A 27,253-nucleotide genomic window follows, 5' to 3' on the forward strand; every position below is an offset into this window, starting at 1 on the left:
GTGAAAATCACTCTGAATTTCCTATCTTTTCTGCATTTAAAACTGAAGCTTAATGTATTCTGTGTATTTTTGTTGGCAGATAGTAGTGATCATAAATTCCTTTTAATACAATATTTCTACACCAGCACAGCCTTGATGTGCAGTGTACCTGGCTGTACCCTGTGGGATGTTTTGATTTCCCTTTGGCAGCTGCATTTTGTTCTGTCTGCCCCAATCAACAGCAATTCCCCTTTCTCCATGTAGCCTCCAAATCCACTCCTGGTGTGGAGTTTCAGTGCTCTGCTAGGACCTGGGCTAGAAGGGAAGGAATCAGTGTCTGCTGGGCTCAGGGTTCCACCTCCACTGTGGATCAGAGCCAGCCTGGCAGCGGAGGGACACCTTGGGTGGCTCAGGGTGGCAATTCTGGGAGGGAAAAGCAGCACTTCAGGGGTGCTGCTGCATGGGAGGAGGTTAGTGGTAGATATCCCACTCCTCACTGTATGGGATGGGGAGGAGCTGCTCCCAAGGAGGAGCACATGTCTTCAGTTCCCAGTTCCTCCCCAAGCTGGAGCCGTGCAGTGCTCTGAAATAATGTGACCTTTGCTTGCAGGTCAGGCTGTTCCTGCAGGGTCACATGTACGGCTGAACCTGCAGACAGGAAAGAGAGAAGCCAAACTCCCGGACAGAGAATATGGGGAAGGTGACACGAGAGAAGAGAGAAGAAGAAAAAGGTACAGATATACAAGGTTTTGGGTTGGGTGGGCTATGGGATTCATGCCTTTTATTAGAGGCCAGGTTCCCTGGTACACTCAATTCCTGCATCTTCCAGAGACTTCATTGCTGGGTGAGGAGCTCAGCAGTGCTGAAAGCAGAGGCCTGTCCTTTGTGTTCCATTTGGGATGGCAGTGGAAGTGCCCTGAGTACACTTTCAGAGGCTTCTCATGCCACGACATCGAAACAGCTTCCACACAGCCTGTGGAGTTCTGGCAAAGTCTTTGGGTAGTCCTTGATTTGCTGTGTTTGGAGTGTGATGCTTCTCTCTGCGCTTTTTAGGCCGAGACGCTTCCAGGAGTCTGTATTTTGGAATTTATGTGCTGCAATCTAAAAACCTTTCTCCCGTACTGCGGTGATGACATCTTGTACTGCAACATGCAAAATGATTGGAGCTTCTGCTCAATCTAATGTTGCCTTAGCTAGGCTGGCATCATGGTTTAAGGATATCCTAATGGTTGATGCTTCGGCCATTTGTGCAATGGTAGGTTTTGGGGAAAGTGACATGAGGGATGAGAGAAAGAGGAAAAAGAGACATGCAGGTCATTGGGTTAAATAGCCTGTGGAATTTATGCCATTTATTGGAGTCCAGAATCTCTGGAGCACATAATTCCTGCCTCTTCCTAAAATTTCATTGCTGGGTGAGGAGCTCAGCAGTGCTGAAAGCAGAGGCCTGTCCTTTGTGATCCCTTTGGGATGGCAGTGGAAGTGCCCTTAGTGCACAATCAGAGGCACCTTCATGGCTTCTCATGCCATGACACCAAAACTAAATGTGCAAGGTGGCTTCCTAGAATGACATGTAGTCCTTTGAAATATCTGCAGGCAGTGGTCTGAAACTGCTTTGTGAGCCTGCTCCTTGGGATCAGCTGTGAGGGGCTGAGGGCTGGCCGGAGGCCGGTGCTGTGTCCCACTGAGAGCAGCCGCACAGGCTCACGTGCAGAGCAGGCACTGCCAGAGGCTCTGGAGATCTCACCTGCCCTGCAGCCACCATTGTCAAGGTGCTGTAAACATCAGCTGGTGCTGACTTTCCCCTTGGACCCCTTGGTTTAGTCACTATGGGGAATTTCTTTCCTGAAGCCCGTGGGATTTCCCCCTGGCAGCTGTGATGGGGATGCTCGGGGAGTGTGGGGCTTAGGGGGCAGCTGCCCGGGCAGGGGCTGAGCTTGGGCCCTTGTTGGGCCCATGGCCCCCAGCAGCAGCAGCAGCAGCAGTAGCAGCAGCAGCAGCAGCCCTAGGGCCGAAAGCCCCGTGGCCCCTGCCCAGCACAGGCTGCCCTGTCCCTGCAGCTGTCACCCGAATGGGGCCCAAGGGCCAGTGGCCGCTGGCAGCAGCAGGAATGCAGGCAGGGTGAGGATGCCCTGGCTTGGCTTTTGTCTCGGGAACAAAGCGGGCTCAGGGCAGTGCAGAGCAGGCTGGGAAGCAGAGCCCAGGGCCTTTGGAGGCTGCAAGGCTAAAAGATCAGCCCCTGCAGCAGCCCAGATGCAGGTGACCCAGTTGCCAAGGCTGTGGTGGCCTTGAGAGTGTGCAGGTGGATTTTGCATGGCTGTGGCCTGCTGGCGGCTCTGGGCGCAGGAGTGCCTGTGGCTGCAGCAGGAAGGGTGGCTGAAAGTTTGCTGGCTGCTTTGGTGGCATGGCTGCAGGGGCCAGTGCTGTGAGAGCCCCCTGTGTGAGAGCTGGTGAGAGCTGAGCTCTTGGGGACAGCGCTGTGCCGCAGGCCAGGAAGAGCAGCAGTGCCCAGTGGCAGGAGTGGTGTCAGTGGGAGCCCCTGTGCACAGGGACCCCCAGCCCCCGGGTGGCCGTGCCAGCACCCCCAGGGACCTCCAGCCCCGGGAACGTGGAACAAGTGGAACCCACAAGTGTGCATAGGCTGCCTGTGCCCAAAGGAATGGCCAGGAGAAGTCAGGTTTTAAAAAGAAACAGTATTTATTTGCCGAAGATCGGCAAATCTAGGATTTTCAGAACATGTGTCATTATAACAATTGTTATAACAACAACAATGTACAGAAGATATTTACATGGGATCCGATGGGCTAACAATCTTCAAAACGTATTTACAAAAAACTTCCAACGTTGTAAACATATTTACAAGGAACTTCTAAACTTTGAACGTATTTACAAATGCATGGTATCTGTGCCATCTTGAGCCTGAGTCCTGGAAGAAAAGAAGCAGCAGGGCTGGACTCAGCTGGCAGCACTGGGCCCAGCAGGGCTGGCAGCTGGGCCCCCGGGTCTGGGCCGGGGCTGGCAGGGCTGGCGTGGCCCCAGGGAAGCGCAGGGCAGGCCGGGGCTGGTGCTTGTGTCAGCACAATCCAGGCCCCCTGCGGGCACCGTGTCCCTGAGCAGGGCCATCCAGCCCAGCCCCAGCCTGGCGTCAGGGGACCCAGTGTGTGTGTGGGCAGGGCGTGGGAAGCATCTGCCTGTCTAACCTGCGGGGCTGCATCTTCATCCAAGGACCATGGGCTCCTCCTCATCCTTCTCGTCCACTTCCATATCTTCCATGTTATCCTCCTCATCCACCTCCATCTCTTCGTAGTTGTCCTCCTCGTCTACTTCCATGTCCTCAACAGGGGAGGACATGGAAGTAGAGGAGGAGTCCACCTCCATCATCTCTTCCTCATCCATGCCCAGGTCCACTTCCATTTCCTCCACAGTCTCTCTGTCATTCTGCAAGGGGCAGCAAAATCTCCCAGTGGGCTTCCTGTCCCCCACCATCCATTCCCACATGGCTGCAGCCTGCCCAAGCCGGGTGCTCCCTGCCTGGCATCGCACTGTACCTCCATTGGCACAGCAGTGCACATCCTGCTGGGATTGGCGCTCCAGAGCCGGCAGTGGGAAAATCCCAGGCAGCAGCAGCAGCAGGTCTGTGCTGAGGGTCAGAGTGCTGGGTGAGCAGCAACTGACCCTTGGCAGCCGGTGAAGTGTCTGCTGTGCTCGTTTCCAGGTCCTGGATGTTCCACCTGGAGCCCTCTGGGAGCTGTGATGTCACTGAAGTTTCAGGGCCGCTGTGCATTTGTCGATGGGGATGGCAGAATGATCAAATCCTTGAATGGTTTGGCTTGGAAGGGACCCTCAAGATGATCTGATTCCAAGCTGAGCAACCTCCTCGCAGAGCATGTTCCTGTGGCCACTGTCCCACCTGTCCTTGGATGTTGCTGGGGATGGGGCATCCACAGCCTCTCTGCACTGGTCCCTGTGTCAGGGACAAGCCCCCTGAGAGTAAAGAACTTCTTCCCATCATCAAATCTCTTCCACCTCTTGCAGTTTGATCCCATTCCTCCGTGTCCTGTCACTACAGTTCCTGAGAAAGTGTGCTCTCCCACTTCCCTGTGTTTCAGGCTGTTCCTACAGGGTTACACGTGTGACTTAACCTGCAGACAGGAGAGAGACAAGCCAAGTTCCCAGTCAGAAAAAATGCGGAATGTGGCTTGAGAACTGAGAGAATAAGGAAAAAGAAAAGACATGGAAGTCTTTGGGTTGCGTGGGCTGTGGGATTCATGCCTTTTATTAGAGGCCCGGTCCCTGGTGCACTCAGTTCTTGTGTTGCAGCCTGCCCACATCAACCTCTGTGAGGGACCTGCACTTGCAGAGCTGGGAGCCGGCTTGCTTGGATGGCTGATGGATGAGGCAAGAGAGGGATCGTTGTGTGGAAATCCAAATAGTGTGGATTGCGCTGAAGAGGGTCCAGAAATGGAGACAAAATGGGGCTGGGCACACAATATGGGGGTGAACAGCGCAGGATCATTACAGTAAGCCAGGACCAAATTGATACAAGAGAGTTGGTACATTCCGAGGGAGTACATATAAGGAAAATGCAGCAGTTGAACTGGGTGATGCCAGCAAAACGTGCTGCATCACCATGAGCCTGCAAATGCCCATGGGCGACAGCATTGCATTCAGAGCGGTGACTTTTTTTACCTTGGTCACTTTGCCCTGAGGTATTACAGTTCCAGTGGTAGGCCCCTGGGCCCTCACATCTCCCCCTTTTTGCTATGTATACAGAAGGCTTCTGCCATGGACTTTTGGAGGTATTTAGCAAAAAAGGATAAAATAACCAACACAATGAATACAAAAAACAAAACCCACACAACAGTCTTAACTAAAGATGAAAGCCAGCCTCGCAAACCCCTGTGTTTGGAAAGTCCAGTGAGCCAGTCGTTGTTGCCTTCCATCTGGATCTTGTTTCCTTGATCTTTTAGCAGCTGGATGCCCTGGTACTCTGACTCCCTATGTGACAACAGGTAGAAAAAACACATGCCTTGTAGTGCCTGACAGGCATGGCCGTGGACAAGAAAATGTGGCTTGTCTGTGGAAGCGCCCATCTGAAGGCATGCGGCTCAGCGAGGAACATCCAGTTCTGTGCTGCAGCGGCTACAAACGGCAGCATCCTCTGACTTAGGCTAATTTATTATCTGGAGGCTTGGGTGTCCTTAAAGTAAACAGATAAAGAGATCAGAAGATGAAACTTAAGTTGTGTTCCCACTAAACTTTCTCTTCTGTAAGGCAAGGGTGTGAACACAGCTTATTAGAAGAATCATGTATCAATGCTAAAATATAATTTTTACAAATGTTAAGACATAGATCCTGGTTAGTGGTGTCTGAGCTATCTTGGTCTTGGTGTGTGTGGTCAACGCTACGTAGGAGATCTTCTTCTGTCCTTCTCCTTCTTCTTTTCCAGGCAGCTACTGTCTCTCTTAGGCTTTCATTCTGTTCTTCTGATGGTGGCTCTGGTGTTTGCCTCACCGTTTCCAGAAAGAGTTTTTATGTATTTTGCTGGGATTCATCTTAGGAATGTTGCTGTAGAGACAAGGGCATCTTTTCTTTCCCAAGTAATTAATGGAAAAGGGCCCATAATTTGTTTAGATTCAGGGTCTTTGGTCAACACAGGTGGCTGTTTTTTTAATTGGGCTGCAGTTGAATTAGTAAAATGCCTGATGACTGGGGGAGTTGTCTCCATAAATGAATTGTTCAAAAAGTTGAATACATTAAAGGCCTTGGCCAGTCTGTCAGTGGAAGATAATATCTGGATTACCCCTCTCAGCTGATCAAGGATCCTTTTGGTGGATCAGTGGGCCCTCTCAGCTATGGACTTTCCAGTGGCGGAGTGTGGTATGCTTGTGACATATTTTATACCCCAGTGGTCAGAAACTTGTTGGAATCAGTGCAAGGTATAAGCAAGAGCATTATCAGTTTTAATTTCCTGTAAAATTGCTAAGGTGGAAAAAACGAAAAAGTAATGTTTCATAGCATCTTCTGGTTTTTCACCAGCATGGGCAGAGGTGAAAACCGCAGTGGAAAAGGCATCGATTGAGACCTGGATGTATTTTAGTCTGCTGAAAGGGACTTAGTGTGGGATGTCTGATTGCCAGATGTGGAGACTCTCTAGTCCTCTTGGATTCACTGCAGCTCGGGCAGAAGCAAGGCCACGTTCCTGACAATTTGGGCAGGTGGCTACAAGGGATCTTGCCGGGTCTCAGGTGTTTTTGAACATCCTGAGCAGCGCAAGAATGTTTTGATGGTAGAATTGGTGGCTGATCCTAGCCTGTGTAAAGATGATCTAAGGAATATTGCAGTGTTTCAGATGTTTGAAGTAGGCAATTGAGGGGCTCTTGAGTGAGAAGTAAGTAAATATTCCCAAGGTCTGTTCCTGCAAGGGAGCACAGACGCTCTCTAGCTTTCCTGATAAGTTGTGCAATAACTTTCTGTTGGGTTGTTATCATTCTAGTAGGTTGGTGTGCTCTGAAAACGCATTCGATTTCTATGAGGGGATCTGAGATAGTTGAGTCCCCCTGAAAGAATAATGCACGGAATATTGGACTTACACCAAGGATTGCCAGGGAGAAAGGAAAATCAGGGTGGTCTCTGTGTGCCTGTTTAGTTTGAATCACCCAGGATGCCTATTGTACAGTTGCTTAAGCCTCCAGTGTCAGTGATGACGGGAATCGAGTCCTTCACTGCCTTTAAGGAGCAGCAGGAACAGTGATGTGAGATCTGTGGTGATTCCCAGCAGTGAATGTACCCAACTGATGCTTCCACAGAGTGTTTGCAGTTCTGGCAGAGTCTTTGGGTTGTCCTTGATGTGCAGTGTTTGTGGTGTGCTAGTTCTCTCTGCAGTTTTTAGGCCGAGACACTTGCAAGGGGCTGTCCCTTGAACTTTATCTGCTGCAATCTTAAAACCTTTCTCCCGTACTGCGGTGATGACATCTTGTACTGCAACATGCAAAATGATTTGAGCTTCTGCTCAATCTAATGTTGCCTTAGCTAGGCTGGCATCATGGTTTAAGGATATCCTAATGGTTGATGCTTCGGCCATTTGTGCAATGGTAGGTTTTGGGGAAAGTGACATGAGAGATGAGAGAAAGAGGAAAAAGAGACATGCAGGTCATTGGGTTAAATAGCCTGTGGAATTTATGCCATTTATTGGAGTCCAGAATCTCTGGAGCACATAATTCCTGCCTCTTCCTAAAATTTCATTGCTGGGTGCGTGTTGGATTTTGGTGCTGTCTGGATGGTCTGGGAAAAGCCCAAAGATGGCCTTGGGCCCCCGGGGTTCGAAAGGACGAGAGGAAGCTTCAGAATTGTTCTCGGTCTCGGTGTTTATTAATTGCTTATCTAAAAGATTTTCTCTTGGCCTGACAGAGTTCTGCTCAGCAGTCAGCCATGGGCACACACTGAGAGCCCCTGGGGCGGTCGTCTATCTTTATACCCAGAGTTACGTATACAATATTTATCATTTTTCTCCAATACCCTCTACCCTTATTAACCAGTGTTCCCCTAGTAAGGTCCAATCCCGGAGTGCCAACTCCACCACAGAAGATGGAGGCCTAGAGGAAGAAGAAGAAGGAGAAGGGCACGCCCCAATTCCTCCATCTTGCCTCTCTAGACCCCCCTGTACAGGGATCTTAAACCCTGTATCTCACACTCCAATTAACTTGTCCCTTCACCATTCACCCCAGTGAAATCCTCCCGTCCTCATACTGATGTCATCTCCCATGTGGGATCAAAGTCCAGCCACCAGACATTTCTGGCAACATTCCAGGACTCCCGAGCCCCCCAGGGGCAGTTTTGTTCACCCTGCACCCCAGTTCTGAGAGACTGAGATCCCACATCTCCCCCTTCTGTTTGCACCAAAAGACCTTTTTCGCTTTTATGTGAAAACCCCCCAAAGTCCTTAGTTTCTTTTTATTTCTCTTCTGGGTCGTTTTTCGCAGTCTGAGTCTCGACTTCTGTCTGAGTACTCGTCTCTTTGCTTCTTGGATCAGCATTCTCGTGCTCTCGTGTTCGGAATGGCTTCACGTGCCGTGCCGACACCCACTTCAGACCTCGATCTGTGGAGATACAAGCGAAACCCTTTCCCCAAGTGATTAGTCTGAAAGGACCCTCTATTTGTCCGGTCTCTGGGTTCCTGATCAAAACTAAAGGATTCTCCCTTAGCTTTGCCTGTGTGTTGTTTAGAAAATGTCTCACGATCGGTGGATCAGGTTCCGAGGATGAGCTATTTAGGAAATTCAGCACATACAATGCCTTATTTAATTTCATGTGAGGTGTTGCCTCTGGCTCACCCCTTCTCTGTCTGTCCAGAAGGGATTTTAGGGTGTGATGTGTTCTCTCAATGATTGCCTGACCTGTGGGTGAATGCGGAATACCAAACGTGTGTCTGACACCCCATCTTTTCAGGAATCTGTCAAGCACCCTGCCTGTGTATGTTGGACCATTATCTGTTTTTATCTCCTGAGGCACACCTAATGCTGCAAATGCCTGCAGAAAGTGTCGGCAAGCATGATATGCTGTTTCCCCAGCATGTGCTGAAGCAAAGACTGCACCTGAGAATGTATCTACAGAAACATGAACATTTTTGAGCTTCCCAAAAGATGGGTATTTTGTGACATCAGCTTGCCACAACTGAAGACTTTGCAGCCCCCGCGGATTGATGGCCCCGGTAGAAGAAGGTGGCTGCACAAGCTGACAGTCTGGACAAGCACTAATGATCTCCCTCGCCTGACTCTTTGTGAGACGAAAGGACTCCATCAGTGCTTGCGCATTCTGATGAAAGAACGCATGACTTAACCTTGCCTGCTCAAAAATGTCCGGCAGTGTTTGCAAAATGGGCATTGTCAACCTGTCCGCCCGAGCATTCCCTTCCGCTAAAAACCCTGGAAGTGTTGTGTGCGCTCTAATGTGTGTGATAAAATACTCTCTTTCCCTGCTCTCTAGCAGTGTTTTCAAGCTTGTCAGGTATGAGTATAAAACCTCATTACTGACTTCTTTCAAGAGCGAACCCTCCAATCTCTTGACCACACCCGCAACATATGCGGAATCTGTCACCAGATTGAGAGGCTGTTTGAACAACTGAAATGCTCGGACAACGGCTGCCAACTCCACAATTTGTGGAGAGCCCTGAACCATCCTCACGTCTGATTCCCAATCCCCTGTCGTTGAGTCTCTCCACGTGATCACTGACTTGTGTGTCTTCCCCGAGCCATCCGTGAACACGGTGATCCCGTCCAAAGGTTCTTCACTTATCTGTGGTTTTGCTCTATAGCATATTTGCGATTGCAGTATTCTGTGTTGGGGAAAGTGGATTGTGCAAGCTCCTGGGAACACTAACAATGCGATTAATAGGTCTTTCGATTGTTGCATTGCCCAATCGAAGTAGTCTCGTTTCAGAGGTAACCTGATGACTGAGAATTCTCTTCCTGCCATTGTCAGCAGCCTTGTTCTCGCCTTTATGATGATTTGTGCTGCCATCTCCAGATCTGTGAGAATCGTTTTCGCGGGCCTGTGCGGTAGGAAAATCCACTCTATGATTATCAAAGAGTCCTTTTGCGATTCATCCCATTGGAAGATCAAACCATGGAACTGCGTTTTCTTCCCCAGCACTGCCAACTGAAAAGGCAACGATGGAACAAATCGGTGTGCCTGCCTTTTCTGTATCGCGTCCGAGATTTTCTCCAACTCTTTTCTTGCTTCTGGTGTGAGTGTCCTGGGAGAACGAATGTCTGTGTCTCCTCTCAAGAGATCAAGCAGTGCTGGAATGTCACTATTTGTGATTCCCAAAACTGGTCTCATCCAGTTGATTTCTCCCAAAAGCTGTTGCAAATCATGCAAATTGTTGACCTTTGTGCTGATCTCCACCTTTTGAGGCTTTATTGTTTTCTCTGAGATTTTCCACCCTAGATATTTCCAAGGTGCAACCTCTTGAATCTTTGAAATGCTGATTTCCAGACCTGCCTTTTGCACCTCTGCGATCACACAGTCACGAGCTTCTTGCAGCTCCTGTCGTGTTGATGCTGCAATGAGCAAATCATCCATGTAATGAATGATCTTCGCCTTCGGAAATTTCTTTCGTGCTGGTGCCAAAGCTCGTGCCACGTACCATTGACAGATCGTCGGAGAATTTTTCAGGCCTTGTGGAAGACAGACCCAATGGTACCGCTGCAGAGGCGTTTCCCTGTTGATACTCGGGACTGAAAAGGCAAATCTCGGAGCATCATCTGGATGGAGTGGGATACTGAAAAAGCAATCCTTGAGGTCAATGACCACAAGCTGCCAATCTCTGGGAATCATCGAGACAGATGGAAGTCCCAACTGAAGTGGCCCCATGTCTTCTATGACTTCGTTGATCTTCCTGAGGTTGTGTAACAACCTCCACTTGCCCGACAGCTTTTTCTTGATGACAAACACCGGAGAATTCCAAGGGCTGTCTGTTGGCTTGATGTGTCAATTCTGCAATTGTTCTTGGACCAGGTCTTTCAAAGCACTCAATTTTTTCCGCTCAAGGGGCCACTGATCCACCCAAACTGGATCATCTGTTTTCCATGTCAGCTTCAGTGTGGCGAGTGCTGCAGTGACCCCTATTAAAAATCCATTTCGATCTTCGCGCCCCATTGTGCCAAAATGTCCCGACCCCAGACTGTGATCGGCTTTTGAACGACAAAAGGACGAATGATCGCCGTCTTATCTCCTGGTCCCGTGACAACGATGGAATTCTCACTTTGCAGACACAGAGATGCTCCCCCAATGCCTGAGAGAGAGCCCAATGGCGCGACCAAGCTCCAATTGCGTGGCCAAAAGATGTACGATATTACTGTTACATCCGCCCCTGTGTCGAGCATACCTCTGATCGATATTGTCCTGTCCCCACATGTCAATTGGCACGTGAGCGTGGGTCGGTCTCGACCTATGTGCTTCACCCATGTTGTATGTACTTCAACATGCTCTTTCATAGGGAGACCTTCTTCGTCGAAGATTGACATGACCTCTCCAACTGCGTGTGGTGGCAATGCAAAGGCTCTTGCAACCACAGTATTTTCCGGTACAGTCAATGGTGGACGAAGCGCTCTTGCCAAAACTGTTAGCTCTGTATTTTTGTCTGCTGAGACAACTGTCGGATAGACAATGAGTCCAAGAATACTGCACTTATCTTGTCCAATTATCAAAAAATCTTGTTTCTTGTATGAGTCCCCGCGGATACCTGTTGTATCTCCGCATGACTTTCATCTAGAAAGCATACTAGTTTTGAAGCTGCCAATGCACACTGTGCCCCTGGTGGGAGGAGGTCTGGGTCACTGTGGAATCGACTGAGGGTTTTGCTGAGGGCATCTGCTTGTCGCTCACTGATGACTGCCCTGTCTGTTCTTGTGACACCGCCAGTACTTGTGTCGGAGCGCGCCGGGGATTTCCCGCGCTCAATTTCCCGTTTCCCGGATGCGGCAACGGATTTCCTTCCACATCTGTCCGGGAATAACATTCTTTCACAGAGTGTCTTCCTCTTCCGCACCGTGCGCAAATTGGTCTTTCCGCTCTCTGGGCTGGCGTTGGTATATGTGTCCGTGGGCAATTCCTTTTCATGTGCCCAGATTCCCCACATCCGTAGCACTGTCCTCCTTGGGGTCTGTTCCTTTTCTGCATTGCCGCAAGAACTTTGTTGACATTTTCGTCCTGTTGATGGAGTAATTTCTCGAACATCTTCTCCAATGTCTTGTCCTCTGATTGCCCTTCTGAGCGTTCCTTTAGCTGTTTCTCCCATTCCTCTTTTAATTCATTCTTTACAATCGCTGCGACGTGCTGAGGCGTCCCCACCTTGCTGCATGCCTCCACCATCTCTGCCAAGGATGGCCGTCCAAGCATGGTGCTAATCATCCGTTGACAATCCGGGTTGGCATTGCCGAAAGCTAAATTCTCCAAGAGAGGCTTCTTCACTTCTTCTGTTGTCACCTGTCGATCCACGGCTTGCGTGAGTCGGTCGATGAATGACATGAATGGCTCTGTGGGACCTTGCCTGATGCAAGAGAACGGGACATCCGGAGCTCCTGTCGGCGTAATTTGCATGATTGCCAATCGCGCTGCTTCTTTGATGTCGCTTAACACTCTTCGTGGAAGCCGCGCTGCTTGTTCCCCTGGATTGTCATCTGGAGGATCCCCTGCTAATTGCCCTTCTGTGAGGTTTGCATTCGGCCCACCTTGGTATCTGTTCCGCAACTCAGCAAGATATTTTCTCCACCTTTTTTCCCAGACAAGACTCTGTGTGTCAGTGAGGATCATTGCCACAATACTTCGAATGTCATATGGTGTGAGATCATACATAGAGAATGTCCCTCTTAATAGCTGTTTGAAGTATTGTGAGTTCAGCCCAAAAGTCTGAGCTGCCTTCCCTAAGTCTTTGAGTGTCTCATGACCCATCCTTTCCCACCTTGGATTCTGTCCCATGGCATCATATGTCACTGGCATTGTCAAATCCCCTGATCCCGGGAATAAATGCTTTTCCTTTTCCAATGCTTCTCTGATTTGCCTCCAATCCATTGTCTTCACCGGCTCTTGAAACCCCTCTTCATCAGATTCCATTGGGATTTGCATGAATAATGGTGTTGTAGATGTCATCGGTGATTCATGGTGTCTCATTTTTCGCCTTGAGGTTTTTGGCCTTGCTCCTAAATCCGAAAAGGAAACTCGAGGATCCTGTTGATATTTCTTCTTTACTGCATCGAATGAATGCAAGAAGCTTTTTGCTGCTTCTGCTGTTGATAGCATCCATGTTGGGACACCTTCTGATGCTGTGATCCTTATGACATCTTCCCCTTGTAGCTGTTCTTCATCTGAGCTTTCATCATCTTCATGAAATCCCGAAGTGGATGGATAATCCCTTTGTCGTGTTAACATTGTCTTCTTCGAGGTGCTTTTCTTTTTATATATTGTTGGAAAAAATTGCTGCATTGTTGCAGTCTCGCCACGAGATGGCGCTGTGGCTCCGCCGAGCCGACCCGGCATGTCGTGCACTTCTGCCCTCCTGCCACTAGGTGGCGCTGTCACCGGCCTCCCTGGCTCGGATGACGGAGCGATCTCGACTGCCCCACTTCCTCTTCCTGCTCGGCGTCCCCTGTGAGGGGAAGGGACTTGGACTCCGAGGCTCTGAACCAAAGGCACCAGATCTGGAGACGGTGTGGAGCCCCGGGACGTAGAATCCCTAACACGGCCCCTCCTCACCCGCGACGTTACAGGGGACCGGGCTCGGGTCCGCCCGCGTCTTACTTTCTGCGCATGCGTACTCTCCGAGCTGCTTCCTGTGTCCCCCAAGCTGACGTCATCGTCTCCCCCCTGTTTCACCTCCGAGGTTCCCGCCCCTCGGTCTGTCCCAGAGTCCGACCCCTCCTCCTCTGACGTTGTGTTCGCCTCTCCCGCCGGCACTCCCGCTCTCCCCGCGATTCGAGCTGACTGTCGCACCGGATCTGACGTCACAACCGCACGCCTCCTGCGTCTCGCCGCGGCGGCCCTTTGAGCCTGCACATTTTCCCTCAGCCCGCCTTCCGCGCTCGCGTGTGAGTCTATACCCCGGTTTTTGCGAGTTTCGCCCTCCGCGCGCGTCTCCTCATCCTCACCCGCGCTGCTCGCATTTGCCGCCGCCGCCGCGTCGCCGCTTTCACCGCGAACAGGCCCCCCCCCCGATCCCTTATCTTCCTGCTCCCCCCCTTCTGCTCCTGACTCCTCCACACTCTCTGGAGTTTCAGGATGCCCTTGGGGTTTGTTGCATTTTTTGATCGGGGGTTTTAATATTTTTTCCTGCTCTCTTTTTTCGAGAGCCCTTTCCCCCTGGCTTTTTAAAGCCAGAGCAATTTTTTTCCCGGAACTTCGCCGCTCCGCCCCCTTCTCTGAGGGTGCCGCAGCTTCTCGCTGCTTTTCCAGTCTTTTAGACTGCACTGAAATACCTTGTAACATGATTCTTGCCGGCGAGAGTAGCTTTAACGCTATCTCATCTTTTTTTGTTGCTAAAATATATAAATGCCTATTAATTTCTTGCCAAAACCCCACTTCGAACAGCAAACATGTCTCCGCAAGTGGATAATTAGGCCTTGCCCATAATAACAGCTGTTTTAATTCTTTCTTTGGGATCCCTTCTGTATATAATTCTGCTACACTTTGTAAGGTGGATAAGATTTCCCGTTGTTCCTGGGAGAGTGAGGCCCCCATGATTTTATTTTGGCCTTCTTACCGAATCTGTCGTCAGAGTGGTCTGGAGGCTCCTGTTCTCCGTCCAGCAGATTACAAGAGATGGATCAGAGGCGCCTTTCTGGTCCCAGTCCAGGCCGCTCTGCTACGAACTGTCTTCAGCAGAAGCTGAGAGATGGGATTTCTCAGTGACTGCTGATTTTTGCAGCTTCTCCCGGCCGGTTTTTTCTTTTTCTTCTTTCTTTCTTCAGGCTTCTCTCCTCTGGAGTTATCAGTGCTGTTCTCTTGGCTCTTCAGCTCTTCAGGGCTTTTCCCCCCCCCGAAAGGTTTGGTGGGAGATAGCCCGCACAGCGGACGCCAGTTGTTGGATTTTGGTGCTGTCTGGATGGTCTGGGAAAAGCCCAAAGATGGCCTTGGGCCCCCGGGGTTCGAAAGGACGAGAGGAAGCTTCAGAATTGTTCTCGGTCTCGGTGTTTATTAATTGCTTATCTAAAAGATTTTCTCTTGGCCTGACAGAGTTCTGCTCAGCAGTCAGCCATGGGCACACACTGAGAGCCCCTGGGGCGGTCGTCTATCTTTATACCCAGAGTTACGTATACAATATTTATCATTTTTCTCCAATACCCTCTACCCTTATTAACCAGTGTTCCCCTAGTAAGGTCCAATCCCGGAGTGCCAACTCCACCACAGAAGATGGAGGCCTAGAGGAAGAAGAAGAAGGAGAAGGGCACGCCCCAATTCCTCCATCTTGCCTCTCTAGACCCCCCTGTACAGGGATCTTAAACCCTGTATCTCACACTCCAATTAACTTGTCCCTTCACCATTCACCCCAGTGAAATCCTCCCGTCCTCATACTGATGTCATCTCCCATGTGGGATCAAAGTCCAGCCACCAGACATTTCTGGCAACATTCCAGGACTCCCGAGCCCCCCAGGGGCAGTCTTGTTCACCCTGCACCCCAGTTCTGAGAGACTGAGATCCCACAGGTGCGGAGCTCAGCAGTGCTGAAAGCAGAGGCCTGTCCTTTGTGATCCCTTTGGGATGGCAGTGGAAGTGCCCTTAGTGCACAATCAGAGGCACCTTCATGGCTTCTCATGCCATGACACCAAAACTAAATGTGCAAGGTGGCTTCCTAGAATGACATGTAGTCCTTTGAAATATCTGCAGGCAGTGGTCTGAAACTGCTTTGTGAGCCTGCTCCTTGGGATCAGCTGTGAGGGGCTGAGGGCTGGCCGGAGGCCGGTGCTGTGTCCCACTGAGAGCAGCCGCACAGGCTCACGTGCAGAGCAGGCACTGCCAGAGGCTCTGGAGATCTCACCTGCCCTGCAGCCACCATTGTCAAGGTGCTGTAAACATCAGCTGGTGCTGACTTTCCCCTTGGACCCCTTGGTTTAGTCACTATGGGGAATTTCTTTCCTGAAGCCCGTGGGATTTCCCCCTGGCAGCTGTGATGGGGATGCTCGGGGAGTGTGGGGCTTAGGGGGCAGCTGCCCGGGCAGGGGCTGAGCTTGGGCCCCTGTTGGGCCCATGGCCCCCAGCAGCAGCAGCAGCAGCAGTAGCAGCAGCAGCAGCAGCCCTAGGGCCGAAAGCCCCGTGGCCCCTGCCCAGCACAGGCTGCCCTGTCCCTGCAGCTGTCACCCGAATGGGGCCCAAGGGCCAGTGGCCGCTGGCAGCAGCAGGAATGCAGGCAGGGTGAGGATGCCCTGGCTTGGCTTTTGTCTCGGGAACAAAGCGGGCTCAGGGCAGTGCAGAGCAGGCTGGGAAGCAGAGCCCAGGGCCTTTGGAGGCTGCAAGGCTAAAAGATCAGCCCCTGCAGCAGCCCAGATGCAGGTGGCCCAGTTGCCAAGGCTGTGGTGGCCTTGAGAGTGTGCAGGTGGATTTTGCATGGCTGTGGCCTGCTGGCGGCTCTGGGCGCAGGAGTGCCTGTGGCTGCAGCAGGAAGGGTGGCTGAAAGTTTGCTGGCTGCTTTGGTGGCATGGCTGCAGGGGCCAGTGCTGTGAGAGCCCCCTGTGTGAGAGCTGGTGAGAGCTGAGCTCTTGGGGACAGCGCTGTGCCGCAGGCCAGGAAGAGCAGCAGTGCCCAGTGGCAGGAGTGGTGTCAGTGGGAGCCCCTGTGCACAGGGACCCCCAGCCCCCGGGTGGCCGTGCCAGCACCCCCAGGGACCTCCAGCCCCGGGAACGTGGAACAAGTGGAACCCACAAGTGTGCATAGGCTGCCTGTGCCCAAAGGAATGGCCAGGAGAAGTCAGGTTTTAAAAAGAAACAGTATTTATTTGCCGAAGATCGGCAAATCTAGGATTTACAGAACATGTGTCATTATAACAATTGTTATAACAACAACAATGTACAGAAGATATTTACATGGGATCCGATGGGCTAACAATCTTCAAAACGTATTTACAAAAAACTTCCAACGTTGTAAACATATTTACAAGGAACTTCTAAACTTTGAACGTATTTACAAATGCATGGTATCTGTGCCATCTTGAGCCTGAGTCCTGGAAGAAAAGAAGCAGCAGGGCTGGACTCAGCTGGCAGCACTGGGCCCAGCAGGGCTGGCAGCTGGGCCCCCGGGTCTGGGCCGGGGCTGGCAGGGCTGGCGTGGCCCCAGGGAAGCGCAGGGCAGGCCGGGGCTGGTGCTTGTGTCAGCACAATCCAGGCCCTCTGTGGGCACCGTGTCCCTGAGCGGGGCCATCCAGCCCAGCCCCAGCCTGGCGTCAGGGGACCCAGTGTGTGTGTGGACAGGGTGTGGGAAGCATCTGCCTGTGTTACCTGTGAGGCTCCATCTTCATCCAAGGACCATGGGCTCCTCCTCATCCTCCTCATCAACTTCCATCTCCGCGATGTTATCCTCCTCATCCACCTCCATCTTGTCGATGTTGTCATCCTCCTCTAATTCCATGTTCTCAACCGGGTTGGACATGGAAGTAGAGGATGAGTCTACCTCCATCATGTCATCCTCGTCCAGACCCTGGTTCACTTCCATTTCCTCCACAGTCTCTCTGTCATTCTGCAAGGGGCAGCACAATATCCCATTGGGCTTCCTGTCCCCCACCATCCATTCCCACATGGCTGCAGCCTGCCCAAGCCGGGTGTCCCCTGCCTGGCATCGCACTGTACCTCCATTGGCACAGCAGTGCACATCCTGCTGGGATTGGCGCTCCAGAGCCGGCGGCAGGAAAAGCCCAGGCAGCAGCAGCACCTCAGCGCTGAGGTTCAGAGCCCAGAGCGAGTGGCAACTGACTCTTGGCAGCCGGTGAAGTGTCTGCTGTGCTCGTTTCCAGGTCCTGGACGTTCCACCTGGAACCCTCTGGGAGCTGTGATGTCACTGAAGTTTCAGGGCCACTGTGCAGTGGGAGATGGGGATGGCAGAATGATCAAATCCTTGAATGGTTTGGCTTGGAAGGGACCCTTAAGATGGTCTCATTCGAAGCTGAGCAAGCTCCCAGCACAGCAGGTTGCTGTGGGCCCTGTCCCACCTGTCCTTGGATGTTGCTGGGGATGGGGCATCCACAGCCTCTCTGCACTGGCCCCTGTGTCAGGGACAAGCACCCTGAGAGTAAAGAACTTCTTCCCATCATCAAATCTCTTCCATCTCTTGCAGTTTGATCCCATTCCTCCTTGTCCCGTCACTAAAGTTACTGACCAAGAGTCCTCTCCCACTTCTCTGTAGTCCCTTCCCTCATTGGAAAGGTGCTGAGGTCTCCTGTGACTCTCTGTACAATGTTCTTAAGCTGAAATCTGCAAGTTGAAGCTTGTAGGCCCTCTGCAGTTATATAGTGGCACTGGGGTGGTTCCTCAATTGCAACATGAAATTCTGAGGTATCAATTCATCAGCTGTTTTTATTGTGGTGGGATCTGAGAATTTGGGTCAGCAGAGCCCTATATTGTCAGGTGGAGGTGTCTGTGAGCCTGACACAGAATCCAGCACTCAGACAAATTTTTGCTTGAGTATGGTAGGTTTTTTCATTCCTTTCCTCCTGCCCTTAGCCGTTGCTAGAATGTCACAGTGAAAATAGAATTGAGGTCGTTTTTCACTCATTATATGTTCTTGTTTGTTTTGTTTCTTCTGCAAGGCTGGGCAAGGTTGATCTCGATGCAAATTCATTCACATCTGAGGAGCTTAAAAAGGCCTTGGCTAAAATGAAGGAAAGTGAGAAGGCAGAAAGGAAGGTGAGTTTCCCATTTCTAAAGCAATGCACATTGCAGGGATCTGAAAACACCCTGTTACACTCTGCTGAAACACAATGGTTAAAATGATTGCTTGGAAAACACTGTGCAAACTAATTTTGTGGTGAATATGGACCTAAAATACCTTTATTAACCTGTTAGTGATATTGTTCCCTGACTTTTCTGTACGACTCGAAGATTCTGTGAGTGGTTTGGGTTGGATATGACCTTAAAGCTGATCCAGTCCCACCCCTGCCATGGGCAGGGACACCTTCCACTATCTCAGGTTGCTCCAAGCCCCATTCAAGCTGGCCTTCGACATTTCCAGGGATTCAGGGGCAGCCACAGCTGCTCTGAACAATGTAATTTATCTGTTTCACTGCAGCTCAATTCACAAAAATGTCTGCAGACCCCAAAGGGAACTGGATTGCAGCTGACGGTATTTACAGAGGGTATTTCCCTTTACTCTCCTTGCTTTGGGTTTCCAACCTTGTGCTCTGGATAGCAAAACCCAAGTGGCCATGGTGAAGCCGGAGCTGATGTTTCCTTACACAAGCTCCAAGTTGTCCATTTAGTTACAAAACAACCCACAACCCAAAGTAAATAGGTGGGAAGATGTGTGACTCATCAGGTACATCAGAGCCTCTTTCCCTTCTCCCCCTCAGCAGTATTTCTTTAACCCTTGCTCCTCCTGCTGCCTTGGTCTTGGCTCACTCAAACAAAAACTGAAAGAGGAGTCAAGGCTCTAAAGTTCTGGTGTCACAGAAAGGCTTTTTCTTCCCTTATGTGGCAGCACGGCATGATTTCATTTGCTGGAGATTATTTCCATAGCAGCATTGCTGATTGATTGCAGGGCTGCTGAAAAGGGCTGCTGGAAATGAGGATCATTGAAATGCAAAAATTAGTGATACTCTATTAGGTGCAAATAAGCCATCTTTTAAAACCCCCTGTTAGAATAGCTTTTGTCCCAGCAAGTGGGCTAAAAGCAGCTACATCTAATGGACCTAAAGTATTCCATTTGCAGTCACTCCTGCAGAGAGCAAATCCATCGCTGAAGGCTCAGTGTCAGAGGAAATGGAGTTACACCGAGCCTCTCTGTGCTCTGGCAGAGGCAGCTCGGGGAGGGATGGGTTGGGTGTGGTACCTCTGGTAATTTATCATTCCATTGACACAGCTTTCACCTCCATTGCTCACTTGGTTTTCCTCCAGCCCTCTCTGATCCCTCATGGGGAGCAGGACAGTGCAAACCCTCCAGCTGAGGCTCACTCCGCATACAAACACATCTTGGCATTTGTGACAAATGCCTTCCAAAAGGGGCTTTCTGCCTTCCTCCTGTCCTTGGGGCAGCCCAGCTCCAGCATGGCCTCTCTGCTGCTTCTGTCCCCTGCAGCAGCAGGCTCTGTCCCCAGTGCCACCAGTGCTGATGTTCCTGCACCTCTGGGGCTCTCTGAGATCTCTGTCAGAGCCTTTCCTCCTCGCCACATGTTTTGTGTCAGCTCTCTGTTCAGGGCAGCCCTTGGGGTGCTGTTACTGCGAGGGAGATGAGCTCAGGACAGGCTGTGTGCTGGCCAAGCCCTATGGCACAGCATGTCAGCTGCCCCCAGCTTATCACTGCTCCTTCTGCCTCCCTTTCTGACAGCTTCTGTCCTCACACCTCTCCCTAGGAGATAGACCCTTCCAGGAATTTGCTCAACGCTTGGAAAGGCAAAAGCATCTTTGTCTGTGTCTGAGAACTCGTTAGAGTCACTGGGCACTTTGGGCTGGATGGGACCTCTGGAGCTCTCCAGCCTCATGTCCAGTTCCAGAGAGGTTCAGCTGTAAGATCAGGGAGGTGCCTCAGGGCTTTTTGCAGCCAGGTTTTGAGAAGATCCACTTGCAGGCATGCAGAGAACAGCAGTACTGCTGCCTGTGGGCTTGATGTTGAATTGGATGGAAATGGGATGTAGAAATAGTGCACAAATGCTGTAGAGATGTAGAAGTGGTGCACAGAGCTCTACTGTTCACTCATATTGTGGGTATATCACAGCTAACTGGGTTCCTGGGCTTCTCAGAAGGACCCTGCCCCTGCACTTCTGATGTAGAGCAATAAATCCATTGGCACAGACAGCCAGATTCCCTTTGTGAATTTTGGGGCTGGCATTCCTTTCTGTGTCTGTCTTGTCTCTCTTCATCTCCTCTCTTGTTATCTCACATCTGGTTTTTCCTCCTTTTGTTTCCAAGGCCCAAGAGGAAGAGGTGAGGAAGAAGTTCCGGCCCATAGAGCAGCTGAAGGAGGAGTTTGAAAAGCTGAACGTGAAGATAGAAACAGATTATTAAATTATGGTTAAATTAATCAGCAAATTCAACAGCTCTGCCTCCACGCTGGATGAGAAAGTCGCGGCGCTTTATGATTTCAAATATTACGTTCACCAGGTAACAAGAATGCCTCAGTAACTACCGTGTAAAATCCAGGGGATACAGTGTCATAAATGGGGCTTTATTTTTCTTATCAGTATCAGGTAATACAAATTGCTTAATTACCATAATCCTGGGACAATAACAAACAGCAGAGGACTAGTGCAGGCTTATTTTATATCCAGGTTGGAATTAATCATCGCTTGTGCCAGGAGCCAGCAGTATCCTGGTGGTTGCCTGATTTGTTGTCTGTTCTCAGGCTGGTTTTCTTATCCTCTCTTTTTCCTTTTTAATCTCCTTAATGTTACAAAATGGGGTTTTAGCTGCCATTTTTGGGTAAGTAGAGTGGTGGTTGCTCAGAAAATAATTATTTTCTCTCTGCTTCCATGGAAAGCTGCCGTGGTTGATGGTAGGTGCCTTTATATCAGTTCACAGAGAACGTCTTTGTACCAGGAAAGGTGACAGTCACCCAAAACCCCCTATTTTGTCTTGGTGTGAGTAAGCAGTGGCAAGCAGAGCCTCGCTGTGCTAATTAGCTCTGTGTGAGGGTGAACATATTTCCTGGCATCTCGCTTCCTCGGGTTTGTGCTCACACTTTTCCCCCCTCTCTCTGATCTCTCTTGCTCTGCTTTCAGCTCACACATTCCTACCTCCCCTTGGATGCAGCTGCAGGCACAGAGCTCTGCTCCCCTAGGCTTGGTGCCTGCCTTGGTGCCACCCCTGGGAGGGTGTTTGGGCATCCAGCCTCTGCTCTGCCGTGTGGGAAGGGACTTGGCTTCTCCCTCCCCAGTGACTGGGGAGAGTCTGGAGTGCACTGGGAGAGTTTCCAATGGCACTTTGTCATTTCAGAGGGTGAATAGGACAACTCCTGGGAGGTGCCAGTGCAAGCCCTTTCACTGGAACAGCACTTGTTGAACCAAATGTGGTATTTGGAGGCAGGTAGCTGAAGTGTTGCTGCTGTGAGAGAGAGAGTCCATGTGCCAGCTCATACAAGTGTTATTTCCAGGGCTCTTTGTCTTGAATTTCCACTCTGAATTGTCATTGTGGGCATGCAGAGGCTTCCTTGCTGTTTGTTCTCCCCGCTTTTGTGTCACTGACGGCATCTCTGTGACTCAGAGAATAACTGTGAACAATGGGCACCCAAAGAGCTTCATATTTGTACTCAGGGCTAATCTTGCCTGATTAAGGGTGCCAGAGCATCAGGCCATTGTGCTAAAAAGCAACCCCCAAATGCCCTGGCATGCCTTGAATTCCAGCATAGAAATCTGGACTATTCCAGCAGAAAATCCCTGCAGCACAGGATGGGGCAAACAATTTCAGAATGGCAGAGGAGCAGGGACTGGAGCATCAAACGGAAGCACATGCAGCATCAAAGGGGTCAGAGAGGGGGAATGGCAGGAGGCTGGCAGGAGCACAGGGGCTCCTTTGTGCGCCGATCACAGCGCTGCTCTGTGCCCGCGCTGCCGGGGCAGATGGCTGGGCAGCACCTTCTCGTCAGGCAGGAAGCTGATAAGAAATATGACTTGTCTCTAAGCCAGCATGGCTTTTCCTCATCTTTCTTCTTCCAGTCAGTTGAATGCGTCCAGAGCATTATCTCTGCTTGGGACTGACTTTAGCAGCAGTGGCTTAATGTAATTACTGAACAGCAGCCAAAGGATGCTGGTGCTGCATAACCCTGGAAGGGCTGAACTGCCAGGACTCCTCTGCAGCGAGTCACAGCCCTGCTGTGGGAGCAGGGGATCCTTGCAGATGTGGGTGGCCAAGGACTTGTGTAGGGCCACTTTGCAAGTCCCACCTTCCCCAGCCTCCATCTGAGCAGTACCATGCCGTGCCGTGGCTTTTCAGAATTGTTCAGCTCCCGGCCATCCTGCTGCTGTCTCCGGGACACAGGATGCCCTGTGGAGTGGAAAATGCCATGCCCTGGAGGGCGTGCAAGCAAAGGCTGCTCCCTGCTCTGTGCCGTGGTCACCCTGGAGCAGTGGGTGCGGGGCAGCTCGTGCCTCGGAGCGTGCCGTGGGAGCCATGGCTGGTGCCCAGCCCGGGGAGATGCTCTCTCCTGCCTTTGAAGAGTCAGCCCAAGGGCTCTGCCTTTGCTCAGCTTTTGGTTGCCAGCTCTGGTTTGCTTCTCCTCAGCCACGATTCAGCTTGGCATGTTTGGGAGCCCGTCTTGGAGAAGGAGTAGGAAGGTTTGGCTTGCTGGGTTATGTGTAACGCATAAAACCCAAATGCAAATGTGAAGAGGGCAGAGCGTAACTCATAAACAACATTCATGGTGCTTGCACAGCAGTGTGTGGAGCCAAGACCCGTTCTCAGGCATTGCAGGCTCTTTCTCTCAATTATTTACTCTGCTTATCTTCCCCTCTCCTCTGCTCTGACATGCTACACCATCTCTCTCTGCTAATTTCCTCTCCATCGTGTGCAGTTGACATGCTGCTTTCCCTCGCTCTTGTTTTCTAATATTTTCTCTCTCACCTTCCCTCCCTATTTTCTTTCTCCTCCAATTCAAACCTGCTCCCTGAATAACTGCTGTCATATTTGCTCTTCTCCCATCCCTCCCCTTGCCTGCTTTGCCTGTGTACTTTACTCAAGAGCTCTTTTGATCTTTGGTTTTTCTTCTGTGCTGATTTCAGTGGACTGAAGTGAGGTAGAAGCTGCTGCCTTGCAGCATCCACTGTTCCCCAGAGAGGTTAATACCTTCAAGTTGTTAAGTTTGGGGATTTTGTTAGTTTTAGAACTGGAGCTCTCACAACAGACTCTGGTTAAAAAAGATAAACACATCTTCAGAATAAGCTTTACAGCACAACAGCACAATTTACATTCTGCTGTTGTGGTGTCTCACTGACGCTGGGGCAGCACAAAGGACTCTGGTGCTGTTGAGGTTACAGCAGGGGATGGTTTTACCACTCCAGCTGCTGGATGCAAATTCCTGCCTGTCCATATATTCCCTCTCATGCAGAAGTCAATGTCTGATTCCAGCACTAAACCAGTTTTTACAGAGGCTGAGCAATAAAAGGACCCACTGGCAGCTGAAATTGGGTTGCTGCATAGATTTCTTTGTAGATAAAGATGGGTCTGTAGAAAAGTGAGAGCTCTGGCAGGCCTGGTTTATAGGGACAGTTAAAAGAACAGCATCTGAAAGGATACAAAAGCTGTTGCAAATCCTGAATCAGCCCCAGCAGACCTGCAGAGAGCAGCTTTGCAGAGGGACAGGTGGGTATTGTCCCACTGGGGAGCAGAGATGAGCTGGAGCTCCCCAGGTCCTGCTTTGGTTGGTAACGACAGACCTGTAGGACACAAAGCTTCTTCTTCTCCTGGGTACCTGAAATATCTGACTTAGGGCCAATTTTGATGAAGGTACATGGTTGAGATAAAAATAACACTGAGCATGAAGTCATTGATTAGAAGAGGGTCCCACATGCCCTGCATGGCTTGTGGTCCTGTTCCACCTCATCAGGGGGTCGGCTTGCCCTGCTGATAACTCATTTTTATATTCTGTTTCCATCAGCCAATGATTGCTGTTGTGTCCCTGTCTTTCAGAGAGATATGTCGAATTTCTAAACCTGATTTTTCTGTGCAGGCAGAAACTGATTTTTCTGTGCAGGCAGTTCTGAGCATTCATCAGATCCTCTTTTAAACTGAAAAAAAAAAAATCATTGAATACCAAAATGCATTGATTTGACTTTGGACTGAATTTTGTACTTGAAGTAGTTTGTGCTGTTTCTCTAAATTTTGTCTGTGAGCACTCAGAGCCTTTTCTGATCTCCTCTCCAAGAGCAGATGCCCACTGGGACTGTGCCTGGCTAGCCCCTGATCCACTTAGAGCCAGAGGCTGATGAATTCCCACTAATGTGCAAACTTTTCCCTACTGGCAGTTAATCCATTATTGTTTGCCTAGAAAAGTCATTGTGGGGCTGCTCCCTGGGGAAGCTCCTGGATGACCCCTCCAAGCTGGGACTGGCTTTTTCCTTCCTTGTCCATGGGAAGTTGGAGATGGAACTCATGGAGAACTCCCAGAACTGCCAGAATGCTGTGGGTGTGAAGGGAGGTGTTCTCCAGGGGCTGGGGCTTTGTGCTGATGGAAGCTGCTCTCTCCCAGGTGGACAAAGCCAAGGATTTCCTGTCCATGGGTGGGCTCCGGCTGGTGATCGAGGAGCTGAACAGCAGCGAGGCCTCGCTAAAGGAACACGCTGCCTTTGTCCTGGGAGCTGCCCTGTCCAGGTGAGACCTGCCCTCACCTGGGCTCTGTGCCTCTCTCCACCTCCCTTGGTTTATTTCTGATAGCAGAGACCAAAAGCTGTGTTGTGACACACCACAAAACTGTCTTGTCCCCGTCCTCACCCTTGCAACATCTGTTTCCCCTTCTCCTCAGTGTGTCCTTATCTTGCTCATTGGACACATCCAGAAGTAATGTGGTGTCAAATCCATGATTGTTTCTTGGTTTCCCTGGGCTCCCTGTTTCTACAAAGTCCAAGGAAGGAATAATTCTCCTTCTGTCCCACTGACAGCTCTCTCTGGGGGAAGATGTAACAGAGGGTACAGTTACAAGCACCCCAGTGAGCACCTTTGTCCTTCCTCATCCTTGCTCCTGGGCTGCCTCAGGATGGCAAGGGGCTGATTTGAGCAGCTCCCATGGTCTTTAGAGAGAGATTTGGGCCCCATGAACACGTGCCTCTGACATCAAAGGCATGTTGATTAGATGTGGGGTCAGGAATAAGGGTCAGCAGCCAGAATCCAGAGGAGACTGACCTGCAGAATGTTTGAGGTTCAGGGGAAGGAGCCTGCTCTTCCTTATGCTGGGGCATCCTGTCTAGTGCTGGCTACAGGAGGTATCCTGTGGGCTCCATGGGTTTTCCTGGTGCCCCTTTTCTGATTTATGGGTTTTGGGGCTTTGCAGGGGATGTGTTGCTCATTCAGTGGTGCAGAGGCTTTAGAAATGCATTGGATGGACTCAAATTCAGGATCAGAAGTGCAGAGTGAAAATTGAAGGTCAGGACTGTTTTATCTGCATATTTCTACACCTAAAAATACAGTCACCTTCTCCAGCATCATAAATTATTTATGGCCTAGTCTAACACATGGTGCATGCACAGACCTGCATTTACTTGGCAATCTCATATGCAATGCAGTTGGCCCTCAGCGTGTGTGTAGTGATGGGCCTCGTGGACAGGAGCAGGTACCCAGATTTATACCAGGGAAGGATCCAGCTTCTAGTCTGAAACAGAGCCTGATTTAGGGATGACAGGAAGATACATGAGAAACAAAACCTGCTCTTCATATTCTGGTGTATCTTTGTCTCTGAAACAATACCAGAGTGGTTTGCTCAGGTTCTTTATGTAGACTCTTTCTGCATACAGAGAAGATCATGCAGAGGATCTGGAAACATTTGCAGGTAACTTATGAAATGACAGGGGCTGCTAAAGAGCTTCTTTCCAGATGTACCTGCCATGACATGGCCAGGACTCCAAAAATTCATTGTCTCATGGTACCTGACAGTGTAGCAGTGGCCACGAGAGTCACACTTTTGTGTAGTGTTTCTTACTCAAGTGCAAAAATCTTCTTTGGAGAGAGCCTCTCATCTGATATGACAACATTAAACTGCTGCTTTGCAAACTTGTGGACCTTTTTTCTTTGAAGGACATTCTGGCAGATGGTAATTTGGAGTGGTTTGGATGATACATGGTCTGAGAGCTCTGCTCCAAAATGTGAGGGATATTATGCCTTGGTTTGAGTTTGCTTTTTCTCCCCTTGCTGTGCTTAAGCTTTCTCAGTAGACACCTACATGCCAACTTGTCTGCTGTGTGCTCGCTTGTTTAATTCGTTTGTTCATACATTTTCTCAGCTTACTCCATGCTCTAGTTAAACTGTTGGGGGCATTTCAGGTACTTTACACAGCATTTTGTGTTTTTCTGAGGGCTTGTTTTTTATTTCCTTCCCTCATGGTTGTTCCTGAGAGCCTTAGAGAGGTGGTAGGGCTTTCCAGTAAATTCCCAGAGGTGTCACAGCTCGCTGGGCTGCAGGGACATGATCTGCTCTGTGCTTGTGTGCCTGGGGCTGGTGTCAGATCCTCTGCTGGATGCTGAGCCTGGGAAGAGGCAATGGTCTGCTGCTCACCAAATGGGTCTGTGGCCACCTCCCAGGTCTCTTCAGCCAGGCTGGCTCAGGCCAGTGGTTTCAAGCCAGGCAAACATTCCCAGAGGGAAATCTGGGCATGATGAGAGCAGCTCCAGAGCCTGGCACAGGAGGTCAGTAACTCCTGGCACAGCTCAGTCTGGAAGAGGGAGTTTGGCCTTGTCTGTAGACAAGTGTTTAACACAGGAGGAAACCACTGGACACAGAGTGATTCCAGACATGCCTGGGACACATCCAGAACTTTTCAGCTCTCAGAAATACCCAGATCTTCTCCAGATTTGCACTGTCCTTAACTCTGCTCAGGTAGTCAAGCAGGTAAGGGATGGAACAAACAGCTGCAGCCCCCAGGTCCTGCCTGCACATGGCACTGC

General features: G+C 50.4%; 1 long non-coding RNA gene across 1 annotated transcript; it reads left to right on the forward strand.

Moving 5' to 3' along the window:
• The first annotated feature begins 624 nt into the window (after positions 1-624).
• LOC128945811 (uncharacterized) lies at positions 625-20,636 on the forward strand. The gene is made up of 3 exons (XR_008483895.1): positions 625-710; positions 18,266-18,362; positions 20,580-20,636. It is a non-coding gene; the product is annotated as an uncharacterized LOC128945811 (long non-coding RNA).
• Positions 20,637-27,253: the final 6,617 nt, after the last annotated feature.

The sequence above is a fragment of the Melozone crissalis genome, unplaced genomic scaffold (assembly GCF_028551555.1).
Source record: "Melozone crissalis strain CALT ecotype California unplaced genomic scaffold, PUWL_Pcris_2 ptg000068l_1, whole genome shotgun sequence".
Taxonomy (NCBI): Eukaryota; Metazoa; Chordata; class Aves; order Passeriformes; family Passerellidae; genus Melozone; species Melozone crissalis.